General features: G+C 38.5%; 1 protein-coding gene across 1 annotated transcript in view; it reads right to left on the bottom strand.

Annotated features, from left to right (window-relative positions):
- LOC307122650 (leucine-rich repeat and fibronectin type-III domain-containing protein 4) overlaps nt 1–10,751 on the bottom strand; it is a 31,270-nt gene extending 20,519 nt beyond the window's left edge. The window contains exons 1-2 of the mRNA XM_079810803.1: nt 10,245–10,751; nt 7,935–8,670 (exon numbers count right to left, since the gene is read on the bottom strand). The gene's annotated coding sequence lies outside the window, so the exon portion shown is untranslated. The remainder of the gene's footprint in view (nt 1–7,934; nt 8,671–10,244) is intronic.
- Nucleotides 10,752–12,140: the final 1,389 nt, after the last annotated feature.

Below are 12,140 nucleotides of genomic sequence, written 5' to 3'. Positions count from 1 at the left end.
TCGATATGAATACAGTAAGAGCTTCGCTGTGCTGCATAACAGCGTCATTCATTATAACGGCAGTTTGGGCAAGTGTGCAGATACACTCGCGATGTGTGATTGACAGCTCCGGACATTATAAAGAGTGTTCTTTGATTGCTCTCTGTAGTTTTATCACTTAAAAAACGGATTTGTTTCATGCTACTAACTGAAACGATCGTTTTAGTCACTGGCTTGATTCACTGATGCATTACGCTTAGGGCATCAAGACAGTGATCATTAAACGGTCTAGAAAGAAAGTCTGAGTGAACTTGAATGGTTAGCTACACATCAGAAATCACTGATCACAGATCAGTCATTATTGAAAACAGTTACTCACTGTTTGTGGCGGTGCTGTCGAATCCATATCGAAAAGTCTGTTTGTAAAGCCTGTGCTGACATAAACTGAATCCATTTTCTCCGAATGCTCTGGGCGGGCAAAGCAGAGGAAGGGGAGGTAACCTTTCCTGGTATGACGTCATAACAGGAAAATTCAAGATCAGCTTGTCTGAGCTCTCATTTTCTCAAAGGCAGAGAAAGACAGCCAGAATTTGGTTTACACCCATCAAAATTTCTAGCCACTTGAGGACCATATACAGGCTAGGGGAACTCATATTAATGTTAAAAAACCTCCTTTCATGCCATGGGACCTTTAAACATGCTAACCAGCAAAACCTCTATGCCAATCTACAGCAGGTCTTGTGTATAATTTTACATTATAAAGTTGTTTTATCTCATCACATTCAATTCAGATACAAAACCAGAATTCGGCTTATATTTTACAATAACACAGTAGACAGCAGCTGAAGAGGAATAAATAATATTGCTAATCGCATTTTGTAGTTGTCAGGTGTGATATTCTGTTTGTTGAGGCAAAGTTTGTAATATCTTTGTGCGCTAGCTATATTGTGTAAGTGTATGTTTGCACAGGCGAGAGAAGGACTGAGAGAGTCAGATAGAAGGTTGAGACAGGTGGCATAGGTCACAATGAGTTTAAGTCTGTATTATGCTTTTGTGTGGATATAAAAGATGAGCTGTAGATAGGTGTAGCCCCATATATATCATTCATATCATCTGATCTGTGGTATTAAAGACTTCTATCCTCTAATGAAATCTTACTGTGAATTGAACTGGGGGATTTATTATCTGTGCAACAAAGAGAATCAATGATCCTCAGATGTCTCCTGCTTTTATAGGAAATGATCTCCAACACACACACGCACATGATCAAACGCGCATACACACACATACTCTTTGACAAATGGCTTTCATCTTCCTGGTTCTCATCTCATAGTTGTATATCAACTCTCTCATATCTTCGCCATTTTCCATGGTTCTCTCTTTCTTTCTGACTGTGTGCGCGCACTAGATAAAGTGACTTAATGTCATGAAGTCATTAGGATGTAAAGAGAAAAGGCAGAGATGTGGAAGGTGTTCACAGTTTCTTTCTTACACCCAAACACACATACACACTCACATGCTCTAATATGGAGGCGGATGACGATCTGACAGCAGTGATCCATCAAGCATCCGAAAGGGAACTCTCAGAAGAGAAACACAGAGAGAGAAAAACTGGTGGAACGCCACAATGGAAAGTGCATTGTGCATTATGCAGTTGCTATGATGTTCTAGGTGGTTGCTAGAACATTGCTAGGGTGTTCTGTGGTTGCTGGGGTGTTTTGGGTGGTTGGCAGCCCTTACGAAAAAGTTTATTTAAGTGTTCTATTTGTATACCTCTTTTAAACTAAAAATAAGAAAGTATACTTTGTCTAATTTTTATTTACTTCTCAGAAATATACTTAAAATTGAACTTAAGTATACTTGACTTATACTGACAGAAAAGGTATATTTGGCATATACTTATCTAGGAATTTACTTGAAATCTACTTTACTCTTTCCCCACCATTGACTGAATTTTCCAGCTATCCATGTTTTAACTGTTATATGGTAGGGGCGCTATGACATGTCTTCTAGTAAAGAATCTCCGGATCAAAATACAGGAGAAGAAGCTGAAACAAGTGATAGAAGACTGCTCACACACATGTAAAATAACACGATCATCAAACATTAAACAGCATGTCAATCAAAACCGCCTAATGTTACCAAATTAAATGTCAAACCCACGAAGAGGAAATGACTGTGAAGCTTTGGAGGTGTTGATGAACTCGATCTACTCCATCTGTGTTTGATCATCCTTCTGAATCTGATCAAGGCCTTTGGCAAAAATGCAATTTTCTCAACTTTTTGTTTAAAATGTTGCCTTTCTTTATGAAACTTACCCACATTCAAATGTTGATAAAAAAAAGGATACATGAAGCTATAATAAAATGTTTTTAAAATTTGTTAAAGTACAGTTAAAAGTATAGTTCAAGTATAAAAAATCTACATTTGGACATAGTAGTATACTGAAAGTGCAAAAATAATATATAAATAGTAAACTATAAGCAAAAAAAGTGTACTTTCATAAACTACAAAAAATTCTACTTCTTTTAAAATAGAAACCTACTAGTATCCTTATGAGTTCACTTGTAGTACAGATGCAGTACAAATAAGAAACCTAGTTGTGCACTTAAAGTTTACCACTGTTACACTTATAGTACACTTAAACGTATACTTTTATACACTAAAAGTGGGCCAACATAGTCCCAAGCGGTATTGAAATAGTACATTTACAAGTTTACTACTACACATTGATATTAGTATACTTACTACATATAGTATACTTAAAAATATACTTGAACATTACTTGAGTATACTTTATAAAATGAACTTGAAGTATACTTCTTTTTCGTAAGGGAGGGCATTGCTAGGGTAATAGATCTATCATCTATCTAAAGAAGCGAATAGGTTTAAACATTTTTGTTTGTATGTTTTAGTAAATCAGTCAGATTTGAGACTGTTTGACTCTGCAGGATGAATTCATGTTTCAGAAGTCTTATTTATCTGACCCAGCACTGACCCTCTCAGCACTGCACACTCAGACTCCCTACATCGATCCATCTAGGCATCTGATTATTCATCCAACCATGCCTTCATATGCCTGTCCATTTCTCTATTTATTCAGTCATCCATCATCTTTCGATCCACCATCCAATTTGTCTGCCTCTAGAATCTGTCTGTCTGTCTGTCTGCCTTTCTGTATGAATCTTTTTGAGCAGGTCATTCTCATAATTCTCCTCATTTCCTGTTCTTCTGTGTCTGAGTTCACTGTCTCAGAGCAGTGAATCAGCAGAATATAAACTCTGATCCTTAAGCTCTGGAATGCGCTCAATATCCTGTACAATATGATCCTTATATCTGTCAGTCCACATCTTGCATTTTATGTATTACCTGCAGGTTTGTTTATCTGTCATAGTCATTTGTCAACCCCCTAAACCTTATAAAGAAATCTTTCTGCATTTGTATAATGCCATAAACACACGAGAAAACAGTAACAGAAATGAACTTACTGGTTTGCAAATGTTAAGGATGATTGAAGAAATGTACCAAAAAATCTGTCGCTTTGGTACATTTCATGAATCATCCTTAACATTTGCCAACCAATTAACAAGACACATTTTTACGGTCTTTTACCAGTAAAATCACAATATTTTTTTTCACAGTGTTGCCGATTTAGAATTTAATCTTCAAACGGTCCTGCTTCATAAAGCTTAAATTATGAGGTCTGTGAGTCATTGAATTTTAAAACACTAACAAATAAAAATGTCTTCTACATTTAATAAATAACAATTTGCAAAATGATCAAAATTAGCTATCAATTAACTTAAGTCTGTTTTGCCTAAATTAACCATTGTTGACCAATTGACCACCTTTATAATCCTGGTGAACAGCATGTCTATGCTGGTACACCATCTGGACCAGCCCTGCACCAGCATACACCGGCACTGAATTTTTTTTGGCCCGAGCAATTTTTCAGCAGGGCTGGTGAAATAACAGGATAGGTATCACAGTGAAGATTTTAGCACACTGCTTGGTGCTCTGTGCACATCTCTCTTTTACATGATCTGTCCTCCTTCATCAGAACCTGCTGTTCCTGCACAGCTACAAGCTAACTACTAATGAACTCATTCTGTTTATATAATGCTGCTGCAGGGGTATACATTGAAAGAGAGGCAGAGAGAAAGTGTGTTGATAGACATGAAGGTAGAACACAACTGTTTGGGTAGGAAAGGAAAGGAAAGGAAAGGAAAGGAAAGGAAAGGAAAGGAAAGGAAAGGAAAGGAAAGGAAAGGAAAGGAAAGGAAAGATGAGAAGATATATAAGGAAAGGAAAGGAAAGGGAAGATGATAAGATAGATTGGGAAAGGAAAGGAAAGGAAAGGAAATATGAGAAGATAGATAATGAAAGGAAAAGAAAGGAAAGGTGATAAGATAGATTGGGAAAGGAAAGGAAAGGAAAGGAAAGGAAAGGAAAGGAAAGGAAAGGAAAGGAAAGGAAAGGAAAGGAAAGGAAAGGAAAGGAAAGGAAAGGAAAGGAAATATGATAAGATAGATAAGGAAAGGGAAGGAAATATGAGGAGATGGAAAGGAAAGGAAAGGAAAGGAAAGGAAAGGAAAGGAAAGGAAAGGAAAGGAAAGGAAAGATAGATAGATAAGGAAAGGAAAAGAAAGGAAAGGAAATTAAAGATAATAAGATGGATTGGGAAAGGAAAGGAAATATGAGAAGATAGATAAGGAAAGGAAAAGAAAGGAAAGATGATAAGATAGATTGGGAAAGGAAAGGAAAGGAAATATGAGAAGATAGATAAGGAAAGAAAAAGAAAGGAAAGGAAAGATGATAAGATAGATTGGGAAAGGAAAGGAAATATGATAAGAGATAATAAAAGGAAAGGAAAGGAAATATGAGAGATAGATAGAGAAGGAAAGGAAATATGAGAGATAGATAGAGAAGGAAAGGAAATATGAGAGATAGATAGAGAAGGAAAGGAAATATGAGAGATAGATAGAGAAGGAAAGGAAATGTGAGAAGATAGATAAGGAAAGGAAATATGAGACGATAGTTAAGGAAAGGAAAGGAAAGGAAAGGAAAGGAAAGATAGATAGATAGATAGATAGATAGATAGATAGATAGATAGATAGATAGATAGATAGATAGATAGATAGATAGATAGATAGATAGATAGATAGATAGATAGATAGATAGATAGATAGATAGATAGATAGATAGATAGATAGATAGATAGATAGATAGATAGATAGATAGATAGATAGATAGATAGATAGATAGATAGATAGATAGATAGATAGATAAGGAAAGGAAAGGAAAGGAAAGGACATGAAAGATGATAAGATGGATTGGGAAAGGAAAGGAAATATGAGAAGATAGATAAGGAAAGGAAAAGAAAGGAAAGGAAAGATGATAAGATAGATTGGGAAAGGAAAGGAAAGGAAATATGAGAAGATAGATAAGGAAAGGAAAAGAAAGGAAAGGAAAGATAATTAGATAGATTGGGAAAGGAAAGGAAATATGATAAGAGATAATAAAAGGAAAGGAAAGGAAATATGAGAGATAGATAGAGAAGGAAAGGAAATATGAGAGATAGATAGAGAAGGAAAGGAAATGTGAGAAGATAGATAAGGAAAGGAAATATGAGACAATAGTTAAGGAAAGGAAAGGAAAGGAAAGGAAAGGAAAGGAAAGGAAAGGAAAGGAAAGGAAAGGAAAGGAAAGGAAAGGAAAGGAAAGATGATAAGATATATTGGGAAAGGAAAGGAAAGGAAAGGAAATATGAGAAGAGATAGAGAAGGAAATGAAAGGGAATATTAGACGATAGATAAGGAAAGGAAAGGAAAGGAAAGGAAAGGAAAGGAAAGGAAAGGAAAGGAAAGGAAAGGAAAGGAAAGGAAAGGAAAGGAAAGGAAAGGAAAGGAAGGGAAAGGAAAGGAAAGGAAAGGAAAGGAAGGGAAAGGAAAGGAAAGGAAAGGAAATATGAGCAGATAGATAGAAAAGGAAAGGAAATATGAGAAGATAGAAAAGGAAAGGAAAGGAAATATGAGAGGAAATGGAAGGAAAGGAAATATGAGAGGAAAGGAAAGGAAAAGAGAATGCTTTGGTGACAGAGAAAATGTATGGAACTTTTGAAGCAACCTCTCACTTAATGACAAACACAGAGAGAGAGAGAGAGAGAGAGAGAGAGCGAGAGCGAGAGAGAGAGAGAGAGAGGGAGATGGAGGGGGGATACACCAGCTTGAGAGAGGTAGATAGATAAAGGCTGTAGAGCAGTGTAAAGTGTCCTTCATGTGTGCGCATGAATATGCATAGAGAAGCGTGTGCTCTGGGTGGAGAGCACTAGAGCTCTTCAGCTGTTTGTGTGTGAGTGTGTATGCATGTGTTGTCATTATCGCACTGTAAAATCAATCTCTCTTGTGTTGTGTCGCTGCCTTAGCCGCTGTCGAATGCGTGCTTGAGTTTATGTGAAGGGAGAAAGAGGCAAAAGAAGTGGAAAAATAAATGGCCCACAAAGTACCTTGAGCTCCATAAATAACTGGATATACACATCTCACTTTCATTGGAGGGAGAGAGGTGTTTGTGTCTGTGTGTTTGTGTTTGTGTGCAATCATAACCGTTTCTAGAGCGGAATGCTGTTCTCTGACCCATTCATGTGTATCCAGTCAGCCACTGCCAATTTACAGCTGTTTAATTGACTACAAAAGGTCAACATCTAGTCCTGTCTTCAAAACACCACACGACCACCACGCAAATTGTCAGACACTAAGAGAAGCATAGGAAAGAAAAAATAGCAAATGAGATTTCTTTAAAAGTGAAGTGCAGAATGATGCATCAGCAAACAGGAATTCAAAAATAATCTTTCCAGAACTCCACTGACTGTCATTAGTCTGGCAAACAAATAGCCCCGCCTCGAACTCATGCCATTGGTTGAGCCAGTGTTGCTATGGCTATGCAAAAGCTGTTTCAAAAGGGAGGCAACTCAATTAAGATTCCTCATTTTGCCCAAATCCCAGAATCCATTGCAGTCACCTCAGTAAATTCTACATGGCAGACAAAGCGAGATTTTGATTAGAAGTATTCTTACAATGCATTTAATAACAAAAACAAAAACACCAAACTCTTTTGGAATCAATTGTGAGTTGAGCACTATTACCACAACGTTTCTGCCGATGTGGAGCGTTCAGAATCAATAGCGAAATTTCAGGTGAAAAACAGGTGCATTGTCTATTGTCAACAGTGTTGCGATGTATGAAGCACAGAAGTCACTTTTAAACCAAGCAGTTTTCTGTTGGTCAATGCGGAAAATCCATGTGAGCATCTTGAACCCGTTGAACCCCGATTATGTGGATTACTATTGAAAGGACTGGATTTAAAAAAATTGCCTAATAACGGTAAATGTGACTGCACCTTTAGAAAGCACTGCAAAAAAACAGCATATGCTTGTTAGGTATATTTTGAAGCAAGCCAGCTGGTTTGTGCTGGTTTAAGCTGGTCCTTGTCTGGTCATGAGCTGGTTTAAGCTGGTCAAGTGCTGGTCCTAAGAAACTAGCTCCAGCTCAAGACCAGCTTATAACCAGCTCAGGACCAGCATATGCAGTTTTTTCCAAAAGGGATCACTGCAAACAGATCCTATACGGCAGCCATTTGTCTCATTTATTTCTATTTGTAAGGAATTTTAGAGCAAACATCGGAGACAAAGTCAACACTTAAATGAAACATAACTCGGAATGCCATTAAGTCTCCTGGGTTCTGTAAGAGCAACCTCTAGAGATAAAATATTCCACTCTGTGTGCTGAAGGATGTGGAACAGGACTGTGCATACAAAAGCTTGATAAAGATTTTCTGCCTTGCATCTTTCATGTCAGGTCAGTCAATTACCTTGTACATTAGTCTTTAACCATTCCAGTGTGTGTGCGTGTGTGTGTGTGTCTGTGTCTGTCTGTCTGTCTGTGAGTGAGAGTAGTTACCTTTTGTCTGTGTTGATCCCAGGTCAATTAGCTGCTCATTTCCAGGTGTTTATCTGTATGTGTTTAAGTTTCAAAGGTGTTTGCTAATCCAGACTGAGGTGTTTATCCCTTATCAAGGTAGAGAAGTGTCCTCGAGTTTCTGTGTATCTATCCCGTTTCCACGTGCACAATTCAGACATGAGGATTCAACTTGAGTCAGAATATCAATTCCACTCGTATCTCCTCCAGTTTGGTTGGTGGAAAACACCAGGATATGCTCTTTCCTTGTTAAAATGTTCCTGCTGTGAAACATTTTGGCCTTGGGGCCTTCCAGCAGTTTCACATTTCCACTGAATGCGTTTTAAGATTCTCACCATATTCTTCCACTTTTGAGTTTTTCCAGTTGTTCTTCCCTCTATTTGACAGGATCCTGCTGTTTTTATCTTCTTCTCATCTTATTTTCCTGCTCCTTTTCATTCACCTGCCATGTTCATGTGCTCATTTTCCCATTCAACACCTCCTCATCTTGCTCTCTCATTCTGTCAGTCTGTTTATGCTTAATTCCAGATGTGCACCTTGTTTGTGTTCTCCTCCAAATTGCTCTGATTGTTTTCATGTATTCGCCTCTTCAGTTGTTTGTTCCATTCGTCTTTCAGTGTCGGATTCCAGTGAGCTGCCAGTTCTAAGGCCTTTATGTCTCACAGCAAAACAACGTCCCAAGCACAGAGTAAAATGGGATGGTGGGAGAGAGGAATGACTGAATGGGATAGGGAGGATGAGTAAGCAATGAGAGGGAGAAAGAGAGAAGAAAAAATATTAATTTCAAGTTGTCATTGAGAATACACACATACACAGTGATACTTTGATTTAAAATAAATATGATAAAGACTAAAATCTTTTAACCGGCTGAATTTTTGTTTTAGATGTTTCTTCTAAAATTCCTTGGAATAAATACAAATATTAACAAATTAGACAATTGTTGGCATACAATAAGAGCATAGAGCATTCAAATGAATGTGGCAATAGTGAAACTAAATTAAATTCATAAATAAAATAATATTTAAATTGCATAAATAAATAATTTTGCTGAGAAATGTTTGAAATCCTATTGAAATCTCCAAAGTCTTTTGAGTCTTTTTAGCACAGTTTCAATGAGACATTCTTGAGATCTATTCTGATATGTTATTGGGGAGAATCAGGAGACCTCAGCGGTTTCTCTCATTTGCTGCCATCTAAGAGAAACAACAGATGTAAACAATATCTCATTTGAAATTTTTGATAATAATGAGAGATAATAATTATTTAAATGCGTCTTCCGATGTCATTGAACGCTGCCACTCAAAAGCACATGGTCCAATACTACAATGACCCCCCACCACCACCACCACCATATCCCCCGTATAACAGGGGTCAGAACACCCCCCTCCCAGCCCAGGACAACAGCCCTGATGTCAACTCTCCATTTTGCACTTCTAAAAAAAATTCCTCTAGACTGCATATCTCCTCTTGTTTAGTCATCTCTGTCTCTCACTTTTTCCTTGTTTTCTCACCTCGTCCGATTGAAAAAAAACATTGATTCCTCTTGGAAATGTCACCAAAGTGGTTTCCTGTCCTTTTGTCTCTCACCTTCTCTCTCTGCCCCCTCTCTATCTCACATACACACACACACACACACACATCTTTAGTTATTTTTGTGTCCTCTTCAGCTTGTCATTCATCTTGAGTGTGTCTCAGACAGCGCAGAGACAGCATTCAAATTAAACACCTCCTGTGTGTGTGCGCGTGTGTGTGTGTGTGTGTGTGTGTGTGTGTGTGTGTGTGTGTGTGTGTGTGTGTGTGTATGTGTGTGTGCGTTCATGCGTGCGTGTGTGCATGGTTGTGTGCGCGTCATGAGAATCACAGATGCAGACAGAGTGTTTTTTAATCTGTGGGTGCGGTGACAGTGTGTTGTGTGTGAGAGTGACAGTGCTGCTTTGTGTGTGAGTCGGTGACTATTAGTTAGTGTGTGTGTGTGTGTGTGTGTGTGTGTGTGTGTGTGTGTGTGTGTGTGTGTGTGTGTGTGTGTGTGTGTGTGTGTGTGTGTGTGTGTGTGTGTGTGTGTGTGTGTGTGTGTGTGTGTGTGTGTGTGTGTGTGTGTGAGAGAGAGAGAGAGGAGTTAAGCAGCTGTCTTATGGTGTCAGGCATGTCACCATGCAGATTGACAAGCGTCTCATCATCTGTTTCTCTTGTTTTTAAATTCATTATCAGAAATGCCTTTTTTTCTCTTTACTCTTAATATCCATTTTACATCCATCATTTAAATGACACACACACAAACGCATCCACACAAACCTGCTATTCGAGCATTTCCAGTCGAGTAGTCCTGCAGGAAAAGGCGATCCGACTCCTGGCTTCCTCAAAAGCGAAACAAGACCCTCTTTCTCTCTCTTTCTTACTCCGGTCCTCTTCCCTCCCTCTCTTGATTTCTCTCTCTCCGTCTAACACTCCCTCGTTCTCACCAGCTGTGTGTCGCTGAATCTCTTCAGAGGACAAACTCCTCTTTTTTCATCCCTCTTTCCTTCTCTCCTGCCACAGCTGATTGGAATTTAAGTCATTTTTAATCCTGCCGGTCAGGTATCCAGGGAAAGACAGAACAGAAAAAGAAAAATTAGAGAAAAAAAGGAAAAATTACAGATATTTTGTAGTGCTGGATATTTTTAGCAGTTCCCCTCCATACCTCTGTCATTTGTTTCTAGTGCAGTTTTTTTTCTCTGGTTTCTACTCATTTTTTTTTGTCTGTTATTTTTCTTCTTCTCTTTTGCAAGCAGTTGAGATGTTTGCGTGAGCCAACGAGCGAATAAGGAGCGAGTGTCGACTACATGCACTGATACAGGGAGAGAGAATGAGGGAGGGGGCTAAAAGAGACCGAGAGAGAGAGAGAGAGAGAGAGAGAGAGAGAGAGAGAGAGAGAGAGAGAGAGAGAGATGGACAGCCTCCAGCAGTATTGGCTGAGTGTGATGGTCGGGGTAGCGAGGGAGTGATAGAGGAAGAGATGATAGAGAAGCAGAAGGAAGAGCTAAGTATGGAGAAATGGATGGAAGAGAGTGATACGGAGAGGGAGGCGATAAAGTACCAAACGCTGAGAGGATTGATATCAAATGTACAACTGCCTGCTGTTAATAAGATTGAAATTTTCAGTCCTTAACACTCTTACAGTGTTTAACGCTGTTCATACATGACATATACAAGAGATAACGATGTTTTCCGGCGAATATTGCAGCTTATGTTCTGTTTGAATGAATGTGTCTATTATCTATTATTTATGTGTTTGTTTTGCCTACATTGTTAAGATCCAAATGTCTCTGCATGAAATCACCTGTATAAAATAGTCTCCATGAGGAAATCAGCTTATTTAATTTCTGTTTTTGTATAAGGGTTCGATTTAGAGGATAGGAAATATCGTTAGTTCAGTTTAAAAACAAACGCGGTATATCTGTATATGTCTGTGAAATAGATGGAGTGTGTGTGTGTGTGTGTGTGTGTGTGTGTGTGTGTGTGTGTGTGTGTGTGTGTGTGTGTGTGTGTGTGTGTGTGTGTGTGTGTGTGTGTGTGTGTGTGTGTGTGTGTGTGTGTGTGTGTGTGTGTGTGTGTGTGTGTGTGTGTGTGTGTGTGTGTGTGTGTGTGTGTGTGTGTGTGTGTGTGTGTGTGTGTGGACTGGTAAACCCTACGTTGTGTCCCCCCACAAAGATGGCAATTTCTGAAATCCTCATCCTTGTGGGGACATTTTTAGGTCCCCATGAGGAAAACATCTTATAAATCAGACTAAGTGATGTTTTTTGAAAATGTAAAAATGCAGAATGTCTCCTGTGATGGGTAGGTTTAGGGGCAGGGGCAGTGTAGGGGGATAGAATATACGGTATGTACGGTATAAAAACCATTACGCCTATGGAAAGTCCCCATAAAACATGAAAACCCAACATGTTTGTGTGTGTGTGCGACAATTTATCCAGCTGTACCATCATTGGGCACCTCTCTCCATCCCTGTCTGCTGTATTTGTCTTGTCTTATTAGTTATTATAGGAATAGATGAGTTGGGAACAGCCTTCGAATTTACCTAGTTAAAGGCAAACATATAGAGTAATGAGGGAGGGAGAGAGAATATGGAATGGTGTTATCTTAAGAGAGTTTTCGATTTTCATTGGTGTCATTTTTCATTTTAAAAAGGATTTTCACAATATCTTTTGGCTG

Source organism: Gobio gobio (genome assembly GCF_949357685.1).
Source record: "Gobio gobio genome assembly, chromosome: 2".
Taxonomy (NCBI): domain Eukaryota; kingdom Metazoa; phylum Chordata; class Actinopteri; order Cypriniformes; family Gobionidae; genus Gobio; species Gobio gobio.
Note: the sequence above shows the minus strand (reverse complement) of the source record. Positions and strands in the feature narration are given on the sequence as shown.